Source organism: Salvelinus sp. IW2-2015, linkage group LG15 (assembly GCF_002910315.2).
Source record: "Salvelinus sp. IW2-2015 linkage group LG15, ASM291031v2, whole genome shotgun sequence".
Classification (NCBI taxonomy): Eukaryota; Metazoa; Chordata; class Actinopteri; order Salmoniformes; family Salmonidae; genus Salvelinus; species Salvelinus sp. IW2-2015.
In genome coordinates, this window is record NC_036855.1 from 29,941,386 (window position 1) to 29,964,918 (window position 23,533).

The following is a 23,533-nucleotide window of genomic DNA, read 5'->3' on the forward strand; positions in this document are numbered from 1 at the left end:
ATCTGGGGACCCATGCCAAATCTTTTCAGTCTTCTGAGGGGGAATAGGTTTTGTCATGCCCTCTTCACGACTGTCTTGGTGTGTTTGGATCATTCTAGGTTGTTGGTGATGTGGKCACCAAGAAACTTGAAGCGCTCAACCTGTTCCACTACAGCCCCGTCGATGAGAATGGGGGCGTGCTCGATCCTCCTTTTCCTGTAGTCCACAATCATCTCCTTTGTCTTGATCACGTTGAGGGATCGGTTGTTATTCTGGCACCACCTGGCCAAGTCTCTGAGCACCTCCCTATAGGTTGTCTCGTTGTCGGTGATCAGGCCTACCACTGTTGTGTCYTCTGCGAACTTAATGATGGTGTTGGAGTCGTGCATGGCCACGCAGTTGTGGGTGAACGGAGTACAYAAGGGGACTGAACACGCACCCCTGAGGGGCTCCAATGTTGAAGATCAGCGTGGCAGATGTGTTGCTGCTTACCTTCACCACATGGGGGCGGCCCGTCAGGAAGTTCAGAATCCAGTTGCAGAGGGAGGTGTTTAGTCCCAGGATCCTTAGCTTATTGATGAGCTTTGAGGGCACTATGGTGTTGAACGCTGAGCTGTAGTCAATGAATAGCATTCTCACATAGGTGTTCCTTTTGTCCAGGTGGGAAAGGGCAGTGTGGAGTGCAATAGAGATTGCATCATCTGTGGATCTGTTTGAGCGGTATGCAACTTGGAGTGGGTCTAGGGTTTCTGMGATAATGGTGTTGATGTGAGCCATTACCAGCCTTTCAAAGCACTTCATGGCTACYGACGTGAGTGCCTRGGGTCTGTAGTCATTTAGACAGGTTACCTTAGTGTTCTTGTGCACAGGGACTATGGTGGCCTGCTTAACCTCTCTTGGGTAGGGGGCAGTATTTTRACGTCTGGATGAAAAGCGTGCCCAAAGTAAACTGCCTGTTACTCAGGCCCAGAAGCTAGGATATGCATATTTGGATAGAAAACACTCTAAAGTTTCTAAAACTGTTAATGTCTGCGTATAACAGAACTGATATGGCAGGCGAAACCCCGAGGACAAACCATCCCCAGTTTAAAAAATATATATTTTCTGGTGCGCCTAAATTTCATGTGGTGCTCCTAACCTTTTAAATTGGGAGRGCCAGTGCTACCAAAGTTTATTTTATTTTTTATTTTTTTGTGAACTGGGTGTAGCTGGTCTAGCTCAATTTCTGTTGTTGTTGTTGTCATCGTTGGTCGTCTGCCTATACCACCCTCTCAAACGTCCTTTATTCTTCTWTTCTAATTATTCTGRGATTTSCTCTTATCACAGTGGACTGATACTATTACCAGGAGGGAGAGTGTTTTTGTAAGGGACTTTTTTTAATTAGCATACACAGGAAGGAAGCTCAGGACTTTATTGTGGTGCGAGTRTCTCCKCCCCCCCCCCCCCCCCAGAATGTGCTGCCAGAATGACTGGGGATTAGCAGGAGCTTAGAAGACTGTTTTGAATACGTTTCAGAAACCTAGCACTCCAAAAATGACTTTGAGAATAATGAGGTTTAGAGACCAAGAACCTCCTAAACTCCATCCTCCATTGTGCATGTGCAGAAAGAAGATAAAACCTTTTATTATGGGCAAAGGGAAGATGTTCGCCCCAGGTGTATCACCTTACACCTGTAAAATGGTCGATAGTGAAGAAAAGCGACAGTGGTGTGTTGTAGCTSTTGATACAATAGTGAGGAACGATCYCATAGTATGCCTACTATCAACTCATTCATCAGAGTGCTTTTCTGCTCTCGGGAAAATGGTCTTCTCATTAATGCATATAGAAACCCATTTTTCGCTGCCGGCCGCYACAGGGAGACCAAAGGGGCGGTGCGCAATTGGCCCAGRGTCGTCCGGGTTAGGGGAGGGTTTGGCCTGCAAGGATGTTCTTGTCCCATTGCGCACCWGCGACTCCTGTGGCGGSCGCAGTACACTACTGCCAGGTGTATGGTGTTTCCTCCGACACCATTGGTGGGCGTTGTCAAGAAGCAGTGCGGCTTGGTTGGGRTGTGTTTCYGAGYACGCATGGCTCTCGTACTTCGCCTCTCCTGAGTCCGTACGGGAGTTGCAGCGATGGGACAAYACTGTAACTACCAATTTGGATCCCACGAAAAGGGCTTGTATTTATAGTGCATTTTATTTAGGGGAGAGGGTGCCATTTGTGCTGCTGCCTGTGTCTGTGTCATCACTACCTCCTTGCTCTGGTGTCATTTCAGTGAAGTGAAAGCTGATTAATGTGGAGGTCAGGCGGCATCGCCTCATAAAGGACCAGTCAAATAAAGGCAGGAAAATGTTTTTTCTTCCTCTACTTAAGTGCTGGCAGGAAATATAAAGGGACACTGTCAGAACATGAATGTGGAAGAACAGAGGAAGGGATGCCAGCAGATTCATCAATGCAGGGCTTTGTGTGTGGGAGGGAGGGTTTGGTGGAGGTTACTAAGGAGGCTGGGACTGGGGAGGGTTTCTATGGGGTGTTAGACTGTGGGGTCTTGACCAGCTGTGATTGAATGATGGCGGGTGCAAGCTGCCTTTCCTGTCTGGACTGCCTGCATTAGCTGCTTGCTGTAGAATACTTCTCCAGGAGAAAGGAGAGAAACTACCGGAATATGGCACATTATGTTGCCCAGTGGAAAGGGAATGGAGGTGGTTCTCATTGTCTGTGACGAGGTTAATGGGGAGATGTCCTCTCATGGATATGCTCTTCATTTGACTCACTCATCTCCTTTTTTTTCTCTTTCATCCTCTTTCAAAAAACAGAAACATCTATCAGTCGATCATCTTTCTAACCCTCTAATTTAACGGTGATGTGTGAAGTCTTGTCTCTTGGTGTCTTGACAGTATGTGATGCGCTTATCTTATTTTTAATCTATTATCTCATGTTTTCTATTTCTGTTCTCCCATATATTTAACGTTTTGTGTGGACCCAAGGAAGGGGAGCTGCTGGTTATACAACTGCTAAATGGCGATCCTAATATTTTTTTATTTTTTGTCTCTTGCGTCCTAGTATATATTTGTTCAGTTGCTGCCTAATGTGTTTAGGCATCTGGTACTCGACTGGAAATCCGCTTCTCCATGCCACCCTATGTTATGTCTGTAATGAAATCAATTTGGTTGCTGCAGAGCTATGCAGCATAGACTGCAGTGCTGCAGTGTCTGAGCGTGTGCGTTTCCACGAAGCCAGATATTCTGCAGAAGCGTACACAGGCCAGCCATGGGAAGACTACACACACACACACACACTGTTTAAAAGTAGACGTGCTGAATGAGGTTATTGGAGCTTAGTCAACACCGGAATTCACATGTATTAATTTGCTTAAATTGACAGGGTTATATTTGTAAAAAATTGTTGCTCATTTMGAATATGTATTTAACCAAGTACAATTCAATGCCCACATCCACATTTGAGTCCAGGCCTCGTATTTTAAACATACAATACACCTTATTGCGCTTCACGGTTTCCAGACTCCACACTGTAAAATGGGGAATCTSAAGCAGGCTTTCTCAAGGTTTGCTTGTACATGCTCCCATTTTTGCTGCGGACGGTGTTTGGGTTAGCAGTAGCACTGCCTCTGGTCTCCAGTGAGTGTACAGAGGCAGGCAGCCCCTCATCAGCAGAGCTGCCTACAGCAGCAGCAGGGCCACAGGCTGTGTTCGAGAGCGTCAAAACCATGAAGTATCATTTGGTAAATAATGYCTGACAACTACAAATAATACAGAGTTATTTATGAATCAAGGTGATGTCTTGCCTTTTTAAAGTTGGCTGCAATATTGAATGTGCCCACAGAATAGAGCAGACATGTAACCATCAAACCCCAGCCAGCTACTGTGACATAATGAGCATTGATCTGAAGCAGTGTGCCTGTTCTTCCACTCCTCCTATGTAAATGAGCAATTCCAGTCTCGCAGATTAAGCCGCTCTCTCCCCTGCGAAGAAAAATACAGCCTTCCCTGGCATGATCAGAACTGTTTGATTGTGGTGCAAGCCTGTGCAGGGGGTTTGGTCTGGGAGGCAGGGGAGGGGGGAGGGGGGGGGTTTAGCCATGAACCCCAACGCTCAGCCACACAAACCCAGCGGGAGCCCTCGGCTACTGTGGACCCCGGAGAGATGACAGGAGGGAGAGAAAGGAAAGGAGACTGGGAGAGGCAGGGCTGCACTGGTGTCATGGGAGCTAGGATGGATTTCATCATTCAGAGAGTAGGGGAAAGGAGAGGTGGGGGGGCGTCTCTTCTGGGAAAGGGGCTCCGCTTGATGAGGGAAGAGGCGGGGTGGCGGTAACATGCAAGACATTCTTGGCGCCACACCGCTCCGGCACACTGTAACAAGACCATGACAGATGAGTATGGTGTGGACATATACTCCACACTGTAACAAGACCATGACAGATGGGTATGGTGTGGACATATACTCCCACACTGGTTAACACAAGACCATGACAGATGAGTATGGTGTGGACATATACTCCACACTGTAACAAGACATGACAGATGAGTATGGTGTGGACATATACTCCACACTGTAAAAAGACCATGACAGATGGGTATGGTGTGGACTATATACTCCACACTGTAACAGAACCATGACAGATGAGTATGGTGTGGACATACACTCCACACTGTAAACAAGACCATGACAGATGAGTATGGTGTGGACATATACTCCACACTGTAACAAGACCATGACAGATGAGTATGGTGTGGACATATACTCCACATGTAACAAGACCATGACAGATGAGTATGGTGTGGACATATACCAACCCGTAACAAGACCATGACAGATGGGTATGGTGTGGACATATACTCCACCCTGTAACAAGACCATGACAGATGAGTATGGTGTGGACATATACTCCACACTGTATTGACGTGATCTCCCTGTGTATGGAGTCCACACAGTGCGTGTCTGTAGAACATTCTGTTATGTAGCCTGTTCATTAGATCCCCGTGACAGTGTGGTTTTAATAGCATCAGCTTGCTAATTCTCCTGATGCTGATGACTGACGTGTCCCTCTCCTTTCAACACCAAGCCCCCTTTTTCCCCTCACTGATTCACCAACAAGCCGATGGTGTGCCCATGAATGGACTAACACGCTGAATAAATTGAGACCGAATGCCATGCCGCTGCCTCAGTGTAGGCATGTGCAAACGCATATTCACATAAATGCACCAAACGTTCCCAAAGAAGGAGTTTAGCTGAAAGGGATTGAATAGTTACAGACTGATCCCGCCGTGCGTGGCAGCAAAGCCCATTTTCTGCCCCCTCCCCTCTCCCTTTTCTGGGTGTCAGCCAATCCCGAAGCTTTTATTATTGCGACCCATGACATTCTGTGAAATAATGTAATGGGGCTCTATTAAAGGCTGTGTGTGCGTGTGTGTCTCAAAAGGAGGAGGGGGGGGGGGTGCATTAAAGGGTATGTGTGCGTGTATTAAAGGGTGTATATGTGCACACAGCTTGGTGCTGGTGGAGGATCTGCATTCCCACATGCCCAGGGTTCCCTTCTCCCACAGAGTAGGAGCAGCACGGTCCTGGTCCCTCTGTTAGCCACAGAATGCCTTACTGGCTCCAGCAGACCTAGCACAAACAGACTCACACTGAGGCTATCATGCAAACTCGCTGTCACTCAATGTCATGCCATGTTTCGCTTGACAACAGACCCGAAACGAGTCTGAGGTTAATCCAGGCCTTGTGTAGCAATAAAGGGTGTAGCTTCACGTCACCCCACGGTTGTGTTTATTAGGGACCAAATGAAAGAAAAGACTGAAACAGGGAGGGGGGAATGCTTGGTCTTGTCCAATAAGAAATGCTAATTGTCATTTTCCATTTCAGACTTTTTTTTACAACGGTGTGCCCTGAACACGACCCATCACTATTTGAACTATGTAATGCTACATCCTCTCAGTGCAACAGGAGCAAGGGCAGTGGATGTGATCGCACTTCTGTTTTCTAGCGTGCCGMATTTGTATGATGGAACTTCATTGCTTTTCATGTTGGCACCAGCTGAGTTGTGATATTTTCCTTTTGTGTTTTGAGATGAAATACTCCTTTTTACTGGCAGCACTTCTGTCTGAAAGATGTTTCTGTTCCCCTCGGATGCCACATCCATTTCAGATATCACTTGGTAGATAATATAAACGGCGGTAGACCTAGTCTCCTAAGTAGGCTTAGATGTCTCACACGCACAAGCTATAAATAATTATAAAATAAGAAATGACCTAATGCATTAAACTGTGTATAATTCTATAAACAATGATTGGAGTCTCTGCATTGAATTGCCAAATGTGTTTAATGTGAAATAAAAACAGATCTACTTTGTGCTAGCACCATGGTCTACCGTATCGTCTGTGATCCGGCAGATACTATTCTTCTTGGTTCCTAAAAGGAATAATTACAGGAGGCGGGACAAAGGGGAGCATCTAACTATTGGAAATCAGAACTAAAGGAAGTAAACAAAGATGATATCTAGTGCTTAGTAATCTCTCAAGTAAAGTTAGTCTTGGCGGATAATGTTAGGAGTCGAGTAGATGAGTGACATTGTCCAAAATGAAGTGCACTATACCCAGGTGCAAATATGTTCAAGGTCAGATACACTACACATTTCCACCCCTTTCCTAACTGCGATGGAGCTTTGTGTCAGGCATGGCTGCAGGCCTTCTGACATCCTGCTTATGGTGGCTATATACGATGCCTAAAGTCATTCACCAGCTGCGGTTGACAGTGTCCAGTGATCACTTTGTGGCCACTGACTACAAGGGGGAATGGTTGAAACCGGGTTCTGTTCCCAGTCTTCACACCATGGATAGAAAAGCTCCAAACATTCAAGGTATGTTGCAAAAACCTGTAGCTAGTCACCCTAAAGTAATTTTATAACGTTATTTGTTTGCCGTTCCCTGAACCAATTTGTGGTTTTAGCTTYGCTACTACTGTAATGGTAACATTACTGACTGCTTCGTGACGCAATTTCCTTTTTTATTATAACATTACTGATAAGAAATAGTATATTTTCTTCTAGGCATCAGTTTTCTGTYGTGCTGTTGATTGCATAAAATGACATGCCCTACTTAAGGTCCATGAGTCGGACACAGCCCTAGCCAGAGACCTATAGAGAAATACATGGCTCTGTCACTAGCTGGTGCATGAGTTGTAATGACAACAAACTAGCCCAACCTTTGTACATGATTTCAATTAAAACATTTAGAATATCAGCTCATGCCCTTTAATTACMGACTCTGGTMATGATGTTGGCTGGTATAAAACAATCACTCGTTCTGTTTATACCTGCCTAGGAGGGAATGGAAGAAAGGGAGGGGTGTTGGAAGAGGCCTGATAAGACAATGAACCAAACTGTCTTGGATTTTTATCTTTGTTCTATTTCTCTTCTTTTGTATCCTTTACACAGAGGGAACCCAATGTACCTCCACTCAAATCACCTCCAATAATTCTAAAGTAGGATGCAAGGAAGGACTAATTAGGACTCATTTCTATGTTTTATTTTATTCTGTTACATCTTTCAGAAGATCAGAGAAGCTGTGGAGTATTCCYAACAGGCTAAGGACTGGGTAGGGAAGAGTGTCTGAACAGAACACATTCAACTTTAGAACCTGATAGGTCCAGCAGGCTGTCAAGAAGCGGGAAGATAAACAGATCATATACAAAGACCCAGACTTCAAAGTTGACACACCAGACCTACCTCCCAACATCGCCCCAGTTGAAAAACCAAGCAAGGAGGAGCTGCTAACAACTTTACAGCTTAATTTTGTGACTAACTTTAGGTAGCCAAATGATGACAGTGTGATTTTGTGGAATGACATAAATTACATGTCTTGCCATGCATTCATTGGCGGCTGCGTGTAGTGTGACTGCTATGTAGAGCACCTAGAACAGCACCATTCTCTACCTCTGGTGTATTCATTCTGGTGAAGTCACGGGCATAGAAATCAGAATGAATAGAATGGGCTTGGAACCTCTAACCCTGGCAATTTGACTGGTCAACTCATGGTACACWTGCAATGGCTGTCTGGTGTTGTCATCAAATGTTATTTGTCACATGCTTCATTAACTGTAGACGAACAGTGAAATGCATACTTATGGCCCTTCCCGATAATGCAGAGGAAGTAATAACACGAAATAATAAAAGTAATAATAAATACACGAGTAACAATAACTTGGCTATATACACGGGGTACCAGCATCGGGTAGATATGTATAGTTGAAGTCGTAAGTTTACATACACTTTAGCCAAATACATTTAAACTCAGTTTTTCACAATTCCTGATATTTAATCCTAGTTAAAATTCCCTGTCTTAGGTCAGTTAGGATCACCACTTTATTTTAAAATGTGGAAATGTTAAATAATAGCAGAGAGAATGATTTATTTTAGCTTTAATTTCTTTCATCACATTCCAGTTGGTCAGAAGTTTACATGCACTCAATTAGTATTTGGTAGCATTGCCTTTTTAAATTGTTTAACTTGGGTCAAACGTTCGGGTAGCCTTCCACAAGCTTCCCCAATAAGTTTTGGCCCATTCCTCCTGACAGAGCTGGTGTAACAGTCAGGTTTGTAGGCCTCCTTGCTCGCACACACTTTTTCAGTTCTGCCCACAAATGTCTATAGGATTGAGGTCAGGGCTTTGTGACGGCCACTCCAATACCTTGACTTTGTTGTCCTTAAGCCATTTGCCACAACGTTGGAAGTATGCTTGGGGTCATTGTCCATTTGGAAGACCCATTTGCGACCAAGCTTTAACTTCCTGACTGACGTCTTGAGATGTTGCTTCAATATATCCACATACTTTTCCTACCTCATGATGCCAACTATTTTGTGAAGTGCACTAGTCCCTCCTGCAGCAAAGCACCCCACTACATGATGCTGCCACCCCCGTGCTTCACGGTTGGGATGGTGTTCTTCGGCTTGCAAGCCTCACCCTTTTTCCTCCAAAACATAACGATGGTCATTATGGCCAACCAGTTCTATTTTGTTTAATCAGACCAGAGGACATTTCTCCAAAAAGTAAGAGCTTTGTCCCCATGTGCAGTTGCAAAACCGTAGTCTGGCTTTTTTATGGCGGTTTTGGAGCAGTGGCTTCTTCCTTGCTGAGCGGCTTTTCAGGTTATGTCGATATAGGACTCGTTTTACTGTGGGTATAGATACTTTTGTACCTGTTTCCTCCAGCATCTTCCAAGGTCTTTCACTATTGTTCTGGATTGATTTGCACTTCTCGACCCAAGTAGTTCATCTCTAGGAGACAACGCGTCTCCTTCCTGAGGCGGTATGACGGCTGCGTGGTCCCATGGTGTTTTATACTTGCGTACTATTGCTTGTACAGATGAACGTGGTACCTTCAGGCATTTGGAAATTGCTCCCAGGTGAACCAGACTTGTGGAGGTCTACAATTTTTTTTCTGAGATCTTGGCTGATTTCTTTTGATTTTCCCATGATGTCAAGCAAAGAGGCACTGAGTTTGAAGGTAGGCCTTGAAATACATCCACATGTACACCTCCAATTGACTCAAATGATGTCAATTAGCCTATCAGAAGCTTCTAAAGCCATGACGTAATTTTCTGAAATGTTCCATGCTGTTTAAAGGCACAGTCAACTTAGTGTATGTAAACTTCTAACCCACTGGAATTGTGACAGTGAAATAATTTGTCTGTAAACAATTGTTGGAAAAAATTACTTGTCAGCACAAAGTAGATGTCCTAACCGACTTGCCAAAACTATAGTTTGTTAACAAGAATTTTGTGGAGTGGTTGGAAAATGYGTTTTAAAGACGCCGACCTATGTAAACTTCCGACTTCAACTGTATAACTAGGTACAAAGTGAACGATAATCGAGAGTAACGGCAGCGTGATGACTCAAAGTTGGTGCAAAAAGGGTCAGTGCAGATATTAGAAGGTAGAAGTTGTTCAGGGTCCTGTTGCTTCCAGACTGGGCACATCGGTACCGCTTGCCGTGCGTGATGCAATCATTTCCATGGTAATGTACAATGTTCATTCAAATGATGCTAACTGATGTGCCTCATGCAATGGAATGTACTTTTTTGTAATGTCAGTTGAGTTGATTCAACAAYTCACAGCACATATTGATAGGTACACTACAAGATTTTACTTCCTGRTTTGCTCCTATGGGTATAGTCAATGGCCGGCAGTCCACCCATTATGCTCATTCTTTTGAARGGGAACACCCTTTCTATTCAATGAGGTGGTATGATTAATCTGGCCCGGGTAGGTGTGTTTTTGCACCGGGTGACAATTTGGAACCGGGTTGCCTCACAGGCGTGAGCCAGCACAMTGGCTTTATCCATCCCTCCCGAGAACGTGTTTCCACAGCTCCGGAGTCCAATGGTGGCACGCTTTATAGAACTCCAGCCGACACTTGGCATTGCGCGTGGTAGTATTAGGCTTGTGTGCGGCTGCTCGGCCATGGAAAACCGTTTTGTGAAGTGCCCAACGAGCAGTTCTTGTGCTGCCGTTGCTTTTAGGCAGTTTGGAACTCATTAGTGAGTGTGGCAGGACAGATAATTTTTCCGGAGCTACGCCATTCAACACTTGGTGGTCCCGCTCTGTGACCTTGTGTSGCTTACCACTTTGCAACTTAACCGTTGTTTGTACTAGACCTTTCAGCTTCATATTAACAGCAATTACTGTTGACCGGGGCAGCTCCAACAGGGCTGAAATTTTACAAACTGACTTGTTGGAAAGGGAGCATCCTATGACGGTGCCACGTTGAAAGTCACTGAGCTCTTCAGTAAGGCCATTCCACTGCCAATGTTTGTCTATGGAGATTGCGTGGCTGTGTCGTTTTTTATTATTATACACCGGTCAGCAATGGGTGTGGCTGAAATGGATGAATCCACTAATTTGAAGGGGTGTCCACATACTATAGGCCAAGTAGTGTATGTGGAAGATATTTGGAAAAGATTATATGTCTGACGTTTGTCCATTAGCTTTCAATACATCTACTCTATCTTGGAATAATAATCATAACTGGAATCTCCATTGCTTACCTTTTTTTCAAACCTTGCAAAGTRAGAGTGAAATCAAGTGACAATCGTGATTTTCATACGAATGCCTCCTTGTTCGACCTTGGACTATATTTAATCAAACTGCCCATCCGTTATGTAATAATCTTCCCCCATTTGCCATTTTGCCAGCCTTGTACGCTAACATACATTTCTCCCTACAGCTATTAAACTCCCAGATGTTTTCCTGTTGATGCTGTTTAATATGCAGGAAGTGGATCAGAAAATAATTTAACTCCTCGACAAGTGATGCGACCCCAATTACCTCATTCTAACAGTGGTGACCGAGCAAATCAATCAAAATMTATACACTGGGTACCAGTGCCGAGTTGATGTGCAGGGCTACAAGGTAATTGGGGTAGACATGTACGTACAAGTAGGGGTAAAGTGACAAGGCAACAGGAAAGATAATAAACAGAAGCAGCAGCATATGTGTTGAGTCAAGCGTTAGTGKAAAAAGGGTCTATGCAGCTAGTCCAGGGTAGCTATTTGGTTAACTATTTTAGTTGTCTTTGGGTAGAAGCTTTTCCTGTTGGTTCCAGASTTGGTTTATCTGTGCCGTGCGMTCYCAGAGCGAGTCAAGGACTTCGGGGGCTGGAGTTTTTGACAATTTTCCTCCTCTGACACCGCCTAGTAAAGAGGTTCTGGATGGCAGGGACCTCGGCCCCAGATACTTCCTTTTGACCACATAGTGGCAAGCCTTTTTCTAAGAAAATAGGCCTACTCATTCAACAAGGGACCAAGATATTTTCTAAAGCACCATTTTCTAACGGCACCTCAAACATGAAGGACTCATAAAATGTTGGGTTAGTGTAAAGTATATTGTGTGATTATTTTATATTTGTGTTACCTAACCAAGGCATGTTTGACGCCTACAGACTGCGAACTTGATTTCATTCACTATTGGACTGTTTCTGTGAGTACGGTACATAAAGAATAAATCCCACATTTTTCCAATTGGCACAAACATGCCAAACATAGGAGAGGTTATGGGGAGGTTTGGATGACTCTCTCCCCCTTCTTCGTACTGGAACCAATCAGCAGGGTCGAATGGTTTGGCGGGACATTTRGAACACTTCCCTGAGATGGAGGGAATTAAAGAACTGCGGGAGGTTTCACACTTTAGTTCCAGTGAATGTTTTGTCTGTCAGACGACTTCTGGACGAACCACCCAAGGACTCGCTCTTGCGAGTTGTCCTTTTTCKATTTGAGCTAAGGATTCCAGATCACCATCTTTCATCCCATTGAGCCTGTCTAGATCTGTCGTCGATGGCGAACACTAGCATTCCTCACCAATCCTACGTTGGACCCTGTTCTGCCTTGCATAGCCCATGACTACCTGGCAGCAGCGCGCTTCTCTGGRTCTTGAGCCTCGCAGAACTCCCATCTCACGTGAAGCCGATTCACTGTCAGTGCGGTTGCACTGTCATCTGACCAAAGCTATTTGCCCTTTTTCCCAGCATTGGCATAATGTGTAGCTGTTTGGGTTTACTTTAAGTAACTGTGTGACTTTTAACATTAGGTCTGTACTACTTCCTGTCCTTAAGTTGCTTTCGCCATTCATAATTCATAGACCATACTCTGTCACAGTATGCACCCGCGTGACCTGTTAAGTCTATTCTTGAGTGTGGAAATGTTGCTCCATCCAAATTGAGAATATCATCCTCTAACAAATTACTGGTAAACAACCTATTGAAATAATAATTTTATCCTGTATCGATCATATGCGATTCATCCTGTAACCATTGGCTTATTTGACTGTTTTAATAATAAACTTTAGTAAAATCAAATTTTATTGGTCACATGTTTAGCTTCTTGTTRCAACAGTGCAGCAATACTTAACAACATATACACACAAATTAAGAATATATAAATGTGGACGAGCAATCTGAGCGGCATAGACTAGGATACAGTAGGATAGTATAGAATGCAGAATGTACATATGAGATGAGTAATGCAAGATATGTAAACATTAAAGTGGCCATCGATTTCAAGTCTGTGTATATTGGCAGCAGCCACTGTTAGTGATGGCTGCTTAACAGTCTGATGGCCTTGAGATCGAGAGACTGAAAAACAGCTTCTGTCGCAGCTTTGATGCACATGTATTGACCTGGCCTTCTGGATGATAGCGGGGTGAACAGGCAGTGGCTCGGGTGGTTGTTGTCCAGGATGATCTTTTTGGCCTACATGTGACATCGGGTGCTGTAGGTGTTTTGGAGGGCAGGTAGTTTGCCCCCAGTGATGCGTTGTGCAGACCGCACCACCTTCTGGAGAGCTCTGCGGTTGCGGGCGGTGCATTTGCRGTACCAGGCAGTGATACAGCCCGACAGGATGCTCTCAATTGTGCAGGGGGGTGTAGGTAACAAGCCACATTATTTCAGCCTCCACGCTGTCTGTGTGGTTGACCATTTCAGTTTGTCAGTTATGTGTACGCCGAGGACCTTGAAGTTTTCCACCTTCTCCACTGCTATCCCGTGGATGTGGATAAGGGGGTGCTCCGTCTGCGGTTTCCTGAAGTCCACAATCGTCAATCGATTTTGTTGACATTGAGGGAGTATTTTCCTGACACTACACTCCCAGAGCCCTCACCACATTCCTGTAGGCTGTCTKGTCGTTGTTTGTAATCAAGCKTACTAATGTTGTCTGCAAACTTGATGATTGAGTTGGAGGCGTGCATGGCCACTCAGTCATGGGTGAACAGGGAGTACAGGAGGGGGCTGAGTTCACACCCTTGTGGGGCCCTGATGTTGAGGATCAGCGGGGTGGAGATGTTGTTTCCTACCCTCACCACCTGGGTGCGGCCAGTCAGGAAGTCCAGGACCCAATTGCACATGGCGGGGTTCAGACCCAGGGCCTCAAGCTTAATGATGAGCTTGGAGGGTACTATGGTGTTGAATGCTGAGCTGTAGTCAATGAACAGCGTTCTTACATAGGAATTCCTCTTGTCCAGAGGTGCTAGGGCAGTGCGCAGTGTGATGGCGATTGCATTGTTTGTGGACCTATTAGGGCTTCCCTTTGTAATCCGTGATTGTCTGTAGACCCTGCCACATACGTCTCGTCTGAGCCATTGAATTGCGACTCCACTTTGTCCGTGTACTGACGTAGTGCCTTACGGAGGGAATAACTATACTGTTTGTATTCTGCCATATTCTCAGTCACCTTGCCATGATAAAATGCGGTGTTTCACGCTATCAGTTTTGTGCGAATGCTGCCATCTATCCACGGTTTCTGTTTCATCACTTCATGAACTCGGTCACCGTCTCGGTGTATACGTTAATATTATTCTCAGAAGCTACCCGGAACATATCCCAGTCCACGTGATCGAAACAATCTTGACGCATGGATTCCGATTAGTGATGCACCGATATTACATTTTTGACCAATATCTGATTATTAAACATTTTATCTGCCTCTTTTTTTAAGCTTTCTAGTACAGTTAAATAGTTAAAACACACACAGRGGTATAAGGCACTGCATCTCAGTGCAAGAGGTGTCACTACAGTCCCTGGTTCGAATTCAGGCTGTATCACATCTGGCCATGATTGGGAGTCCCATAGGGTGGCGCACAATTGGCCCAGCGTCYTCCGGGTTTGGCCGCCATTGTAAATAAGAATTTGTTCTTAACTGACTTGCCTAGTTAAATAAATGTTACACACAKAGTTATTTTTGTTTTGCATTTACGTATATCCCCATTACCAGTAAAACATCATCAAAACCTATTTCTTTCACTTACTTGCAGTGCTGTTTCGTTGTTCATTTGTTGTTGTTTCATTCTCAACCTGGATTTCTATGGAACYCTGTTTTGGGTCTTTGCATGTTTGACGTGTTAAATAAGCTTGTTGACCAATCAGGACCTGAATATGACTGCATGTCACAATAATAATTTTACGCGTTCATTCATTTTTACATGGTTATTACACAATCACTCGTATTTCATGTCACAACGATTCATCGATACGTATGCTTATGATGCTGGTTAAGTTGTCTCGTGCACCTACAGTGTTGGTCCTTCCCCAAAAACATAGCAAAACGACATCTGTTTCAGTAGCTATTGTTAGCTAACTATATCTAGGTGTCATCTAAAATAACCCMAATTTATAAGACAGTTATTATTTCATTAGTGGTGGTCGGACCCATCTATGTGAAGKTAGCCACAATAAGGATTAGCCACAATAGTGGACTTTGCGGTTAGCCTTCAAAATAAATTGTCATTGACAGTGATGCAAATTAATACAAATAGTAGAATTATGCCATAATTGAATAGATCATGCTAAACGAGGTTGGAATGTTATATAAAATCAWCAAAGGACAATTTGTTCATTTGACAAATCTGAAATCACACTGCATGTATTAAACTTTAGAATTGCATTGGGGGTATACTTATTTCACTGTACAGCCTTACCCCATGTCATGGATCCACAATTCATAGGTATCAGTCTACTCAGCGACACCCAGAGAGCATTAGCATCGTAGCTCTTATTGCGCGACTCTGAAACTGAATGTGTATTAAACACACAACATGGTTCTGACGGAGATGGTCGCCTCGCTTCAGGTCCTTAGAAAACTATGCAGTTATTTTTTTTATTTTTTTTATTATTTCTTTGTTAGGCCAGAAAATCTCAAGTGTTATTACATACACTTTTGGATATAAACTATTGGATATAAAAGTGATGTCAATTAACAACATTACGACCAGGAATATGTCTTTCCCGATGCTGATCCTTTGTTCGTACCTCCACCCTGGACATYGSATCTTATCSCAGAGGCCGACCCAAAAWAACACAGTCGCCGCAAAAGAGGCAGAAGGAGCGGCCMACTGGTCAGACMTAGAAGGCGAGCACATCATACACCACTTCCGAGCGTATTACTCAACAATGTCCAATCMCTAGATAACAAGGTAGACGAAATTAGGGCATGAGTTYCCTTCCAGAGAGACAGAGATTGGAACGTTCTCTGTTTCATGGAGACATGGCTCACTCAGGATACATTGTCAGAGTCGCTACAGCCACCCGGTTTCTAAACGCATCACGCCAACAAAAACAAACAACTTTCTGGTAAGAAGGGCGGGGGTGTATGCCTTATGATTAACGATTCATTGTGTAATCACAACAACATACAGGAATTCAAGTCCTTTTGTTCACCTGACTTAGAATTCCTTAAAATCAAATGCCGACCGCATTCTCTTCCAAGAGAATTCTCTTCGATTATAGTCAGAGGTGTAGCTATTTTCTCCACAAGGCAATCAAACAAGCAAAGCGTCAGTATAGAGACACAGTAGAGTCGCAAATCAACAGCTCAAACACAAGACGTATGTGGCAGGGTCTACAGTCAATCACGGATTACGAAAAGAAAACCCGCCCCATCGCGGACGTCAACGTCTTGCTCCCAGACAAATTAAACAACTTGTTTGCTCGCTTTGAGGACAATACAGTGCCACTGACACTACCAAAGCCCTGTGGCCCTCTACCAAAGCCTGTGGATTCTCCTTCTCCGTGGCCAAMGTGACTAAATCATTTAAACGTGTTAACCCTCGCAAGGCTGCTGGACCAGACGGCATTCCTAGCCMRGTCCTCAGAGCATGTGCAGACCAGATGGCTGGTGTGTTTAAGYACATACAGTTGAAGTTTACATACACTTAGGTTGGAGTCATTAAAACWAGTTTTTCAACCACTCCACTAATTTCTTGTTGACAAACTATAGTTTTTGTAAGTCGGTTAGAACATCTTCGTGCAAGTAATTTTTCCAACAATTGTTTACAGACAGATTATTTCACTTATAATTCACTGTATCACAATTCCAGTGGGTCAGTTTACACACACTAAGTTGACTGTGCATTTAAACAGCTCGGAAAATTCCAGAAAATTATGTAATGGCTGAGTAAGCTTCTGATAGGCTAATTGACATCATTTGAGCGTACCTGCGGATGTATTTCAAGGCCTACCTTCAAACTCAGTGCCTCTTTGCTTGACATCATGGGAAAATCAAAAGAAATCAGCCAAGACCTCAAAAAATGTTGACCTGGTTCATCCTTGGGAGCAATTTCCAAACGCCTGAAGGTACCACGTTCATCTGTACAATCAATATTACGCAAGTATAAAACACCATGGGACCACGCAGCTGTCATACCGCTCAGGAAGGAGATGTGTTGTGTGTCTCCTAGAGATGAATGTACTTTGGTGCGAAAAGTGCAAATCAATCCCAGGACAACAGCAAAGGACCTTGTGAAGATGCTGGAGAAAACAGGTACAAAAGCATCTATATCCACAGTAAAACGAGTCCTATATCGACACAACCTGAAAGGCCGCTCAGCAAGGAAGAAGCCACTGCTCCAAAACCGCCATTAAAAAAAGCCAGACTACGGTTTGCAACTGCACATTGGGACAAAGATCGTACTTTTTGGAGAAATGTCCTCTGGTCTGATGAAACAAAAATAGAACTGTTTGGCCAGGCTTGCAAGACAAAGAACACCATCCGAACCATGAAGCATTGGGGTGGCAGCGTCATGTTGTGGGGGTGCTTTGCTGCAGGAGGGACTGGTGCACTTCACAAAATAGTTGGCATCATGAGGTAGGAAAAGTATGTGGATATATTGAAGCAACATCTCAAGACATCAGTCAGGAAGTTAAAGCTTGGTCGCAAATGGGTCTTCCAAATGGACAATGACCCCAAGCATACTTCCAAAGTTGTGGCAGAATGGCTTAAGGACAACAAAGTCAAGGTATTGGAGTGGCAGTCACAAAGCCCTGACCTCAATCCCATATAATATTTTTGGGCAGAACTGAAGAAGCGTGTGCGAGCAAGGAGGCCTACAAACCTGACTGTTACACCAGTTCCGTCAGGAGGAATGGGCCAAAATTCACCCAACATATTGTGGGATGCTTGTGGAAGGCTACCCGAAACGTTTGACCCAAGTTAAACAATTTAAAGGCAATGCTACCAAATACTAATTGAGTGTATGTACATTTCTGACCCACTGGGAATGTGATGAAAGAATTAAAAGCTGAAATCACTGTTATTCTGACATTTCACTTCCTTAAAATTAAGTGGTGATCCTAACTGACCTAAGAAAGGGAATTTTTACTAGGATTAAACATCAGGAATTGTGAAAAACTGAGTTTAAATGTATTTGGCTAAGGTGTATGTAAACTTCAGACTTCAACTGTATTCAATCAATCCCTATCCCAGTCTGCTGTCCCCACATGCTTCAAGATGGCCACCATTGTTCCTGTTCCAAAGAAAGCTAAGGTAACTGAACTAAATTACTATCGCCCTGAAGCACTCACTTCTGTCATCATGAAGTGCTTTGATAGACTTGTGAAGGATCATTTCAACTCCACCCTACCTGATACCCTTGACCCACTCCAATTTGCTTTACGCCCCAATAGGTCCACTGACAATGCAATCGCCATCACACTGCCCTATCCCATCTGGACAAGAGGAATACCTATTTAACCTCTCTAGGCTAGGYSGCGGTATTTTCACGTCTGGATGAAAAGCGTGCCTAAAGTAAACTGCCTGCTACTCAGGCCCAGAAGCTAGGATATGCATATTGGTAGATTTGGATAGAAAACACTCTGAAGTTTCTAAAACTGTTTGAATGATGTCTGTGAGTATAACAGAACTTATTTGGCAGGCGAAACCCAGAGGACAAACCATCCAGGATTTTTGTTTTTTGAGGTCACTCTTTTCAATAGATTTATGGGGATCTAGATTTCTAAGGCACTTGCTTGCAGTTCCTATTGCTTCCACTGGATGTCAACAGTCTTTAGAAATTGGTTGATGTTTTTCCTTTGTGTAATGAAGTAGGGCAGTTCAGAACGAGTGTCGAGTGAAGTGTACTGTTTGTTAGACGCGCGTGACCTGAAAGCCTGCTCCACTTTGTTTTCGTCCGGTTTTGAACGCAGTTTATCCCGTCTTAAATTTGATTGATTATTTACGTAAAAAAATACCTAAAGTTGAATTAGGAAAGTTGTTTGGACAAAGATTACAGTTAACTTATTAGATATTTTGTAGTCATGTTGCGTGAGTTGGAACTGGTGTTTTTCTGGATCAAATGCGCCAAATAAATGGACATTTTGGATATATAACGACGGAATTAATCGAACAAAAGGACCATTTGTGATGTTTATGGGACATATTGGAGTGCCAACAGAAGAAGCTCTTCAAAGGTAAGGCATGAATTATATCGTTATTTCTGAGTTTTGTGTTGCGCCTCGCGGGATGAAATATGATTGTCTGTTTGTTTGACGGGGTGCTGTCCTCAGATAATCGCATGGTTTGCTTTCGCCGTAAAGCCTTTTTGAAATCTGACACGTTGGCTGGATTAACAAGAAGTTGAGCTTTAATTTGACATATTGCATGTGTATTTRCAAGAATGTTAAATATTTACAATTCTCTAGTTTGAATTTGGCGCCCTGTACTTTCACTGGATGTTGGTCAGGTTGGACGGTAGCGTCCCATCTAGCCTATTGCGATTGTTATTTGACTACAGCTCAACATTTAACACCATAGTACCCTCCCAACTCATCAAGATCGAGACTCTGGGTCCCGAACCTGCCCTGTGTAACTGGGTCCTGAACTTTGACGGGAATTTGTTAGATATTACTGCATTGTCGGAACTAGAAGCACAAGAATTTCGTAACACTCGCGTTAAAATCTGCTGACCATGTGTATGTGACSAATAACATTTGATTTGATTCCCGAGGAAAAACAATACTGCGTGGATCATTTGGAGTCTGATGACTGAGGAGGACTTTGGGAAAAAATATATTGGGTAGACTGTTACTCCATTTCATTGATCCCCAATACTTAGGTAAGGCTGTACAGTGCAATATGAATGTCAATACACACAATAGACTGACTGGGGAGGTGATTTCATACACTCAGTCCCGCGATAAGAGCTACAATGCTAATATTTSCGTAAACTCTTAACTGTTCTGTGGGTGTCACTGGGTAGACTGATACCCCATTTCATTGCMTCACATTCTAATCTAAATATGGCATGATTCCACCAATTGTATCCTTCTGCATCACTTTCAAAGAGGTACTTTTTTATTTTGAAGGGAAACCACGAATTCCACTATTATGCTTTGTCCTTACTGTGGCTAGCTTCACAACCCGGTCCGGTCSAGCATCACTAGCCAGATGAAGCTAACTTTAGCTTTAGCTAACAGGGTTAAGTAGCTGGCTAGCTATTTATTTTCATGAACTGAAGTTAATTTTCAATACGCTAACAAGTGGCTTCCTAGCTAATACATACTCAGAAGGATTCCTAAATCATTGCTAAGAATAGTGAAAATAACTGCATTTTCTACTGGTCATTGTTTTCAGGCTGGTTGTATTGGTGCTAACTAGGTACCAAGCTAAAGCTAGCTAGCTATCCCAGAAGTTGCGGTCGAACAAATAATGCTTTGTTTCCAACGCGGTATTGTATACCAATCGTTCGTGGCCGGTGTTTGCTTGTTTGCAGACTTTCTGTACAGCTTCCACGTGCAAATTCAGAACACATTCTATAATAGAACTATTTGACGTATATTTTTTGACACACAAWGACCCAAACAGCGTTCCATAGTATGTCGTGAAGCTAATAGCAGTGACTCTATTACTGTGTAACTCCAGTAGGGCAACATCTGAACAATAGCGCACTTGGTAAKGTTAGTGTCTACTGGTGCTCGTCAAGTCGCGAGAGCCAGCATCACCCACGACAGAGAATGGTTAATTGTCAAGGGCAATGARTTCCATTATCTTGGCGTTTTTAATTTATTTCACCTTTTGAGTTGTCTCWCAGAAATGTTCATMCTCTATCAAATGACTGRTTGACTTGACTGCTCAATCCACACAGCAGACATTGTGAGCTAGGTTAGGAATGCTGTGTTGCATGTGTAYTGCAAAATTTTYCGTGGTGTCATTACGTCGTCTACCTACGTTATATAGCTATGCATGTCAGCTTTGACATCGGTTTTGCACATCGGGGCAATAAACTAGACATCGGCCGATGTTGGCATTTTTAGCTMATATTGGCCTATTCCGATATGTTCACCGATATATCGTTCATCCCTAATTCCGATTGATCAGACTAGCGTTGGATAGTCCTTAGCARGGGTCCTATTTGAGTTTCTCCCTATWGGAAGGGAGGAGCAAAGTGGAGTCGGTCAGATTTGCCGAAAGGAGGGCGGGGGAGMGCCTTGTATGCATCCCGGAAGTTGGGTTAACAGTGGTCGAGCYTTTTAGCAGCCAAGTACTACATTCAATATGCTGCTAGAATTTAGGCTGCCTTTTCCTCAATTTGGCTTTGTTAAAATCCCCAGCTWCAACAAATGCAGCCTCAGGATATATGGTTTCCAGTTTGCATAAAGTCCAGTGTAGTTCTTTGGTAGCCGTTGTGATATCGGCTTGAGGGGGGATATACACGGCTGTGACTATAACCGAAGAATCATGTAACGTACACCCCCGCCCTCGTCCTTCCCGGAGAGATGTTTATTCCTGTCGGCACGATGAACTGAGAATCCAGATGGCTGAACCGACTCCGACAGRATATCCTGTCTGGAAAGAGACCCTTGCCCTGAGCTCGTCAACTTTGTTATCCAGGGACTGAACATTAGCGAGTAATATATCGGAAGCGGTGGATGGTGTGCGCGCCTCCGAAGTCGGACTAAAAGACCYCTCCGAGTWCCCCTCCTTCGCTGGCTTTGTTTTGGTTAGGCCTCWGGAATCAGTTGAATTGCCRTGGGTGGTACGWACAAAGGATCCGCTTCGGGAAAGTTGTATTCCTGGTCCTAGTGCAGTTGAGTTACCGCKGCTCTGATATCCAACCGTTCTTCCTGGCTGTATGTAATAACACAGCATTTTCTGGGCTAACAATTTAAGAAATAATATATGAATAACTAAATARTGCAACTTTTCCTAAGAACTAGAAGTGAGGCGGCCCCCTATGTCGGCGCCATCTTAGTGTTTTACCTGTTGTGTGTTTCTCTGATACAAACTAGAAAATAGTACGAATTCACGTATCTGTTATTAGGTTCATTAGATATACCTTCAGATAATAAACTATTATTGTTAAGATGACTCAAGTCAGGTCTTCTTAGATCTTTTTTGTCCAATAATGATCTGGTACCCCGATAACAAATATGAATTATTCTTAGATACATTTATAATAATAACTTGACCAATATCCCCTACACACTCTCCACTTTAAGCTGCATGCTATGCTAATCTGGGTGAAACCAACAGTTTGGATGCTGAAGAGGATTGAGATTTAGATTATGCCATTATCATACATCCCTGTGCGGCCCACAACTGAAAGACATCCAAGTGCATCATTTGATGGAGATTCCAAATGGCGTATCCTCTTCCTGTATCTCTTTCATTAATGTCTCCCACTGGGCTCGGAGTCATTGCGCATTCAGCTGTTAAGAGCAACGTGAAAATTCTGAATCTGAGCGGCTCCCTTGCATACAGAGCAAAGCTATGGAGCGAAAAAGTCTACCTCTTAATTGTGCCGTTTGCTAGAAAAGGCTGTGGGATGGTGATGGTTGACAGAAAGGAATCCAATTGTGTCAGGCAGGCAGTGCCTCTACCAAGYGAGACATGTTTCTGCATGGACAGACTCAGATCTACGAGGCAACAGAACAGCCATTCCATGTTCCATATAGAGGTGAAAGATTTATGCACCTTCCCCCATCCGTCCTGCCATCCTTATCTGTTCTCTGGGTTTTAGCCCCTTGAACCCTTCCATCAACAGCTGCTGAAGACTGGGAGGTATAGAGCGATTAAAGGAGCCTCAACACCCCTATACTGCATGTTGCCAGGGATCTGCTCTGCGGGCTCCATGGTGACTGGGAGCTTATCAATGTTGTCCATTCAGGAAGATAATACTGTGGCTTTCCTTGGCTGCCAACACTAATGGTTTTGTATTAGAGAGTCTGTGCCTCTAGTTCTGTTTTTAAAAGGCAGCGTGTAGAAAGCTGTTTTTCAAAGAGCTTGAAAGACTCCTTTTCCTTTCATTGTATAGCAACAGCGTAGCGCTTAGGGCCCCTAACTGTGCTGTTTTTTTTATATATTAAAGATCTGCATTGGCTGAATGGTACATTTATGATATGCAGAATGCACTGTATCTTAACCTACCCATACAAGTATAACTAAAGTGCAGCTTTGAATGGATGTACCTGCTAGACTTAGCCAAACTTGAACCAAAGTGAAATCTGTGAGGCAGTCGTGATTGCGAGATGGGTCCGACCTGATGTCCCATCTCCTGGGAAAGCTTGCCAGTTCTCATTAGGCCTGTGTAATTTATGGCCTGGATGAGTCGAAGGCGCRGCACTCCCAACTGGAATGACGGTGTATTGTCCCGCGCTTGACCTTGTCTTAGCAGGGAAACCCAGGGACCTGTTTTAAGGGCATAGCTCTCTCTCGCTCATATTCTGAATTTCACGCTTTTCTTTCTCGCTCTTTTTCTCTGTCTCTAGTATGTTCTGCCTCTGACACTTACCTCAAGC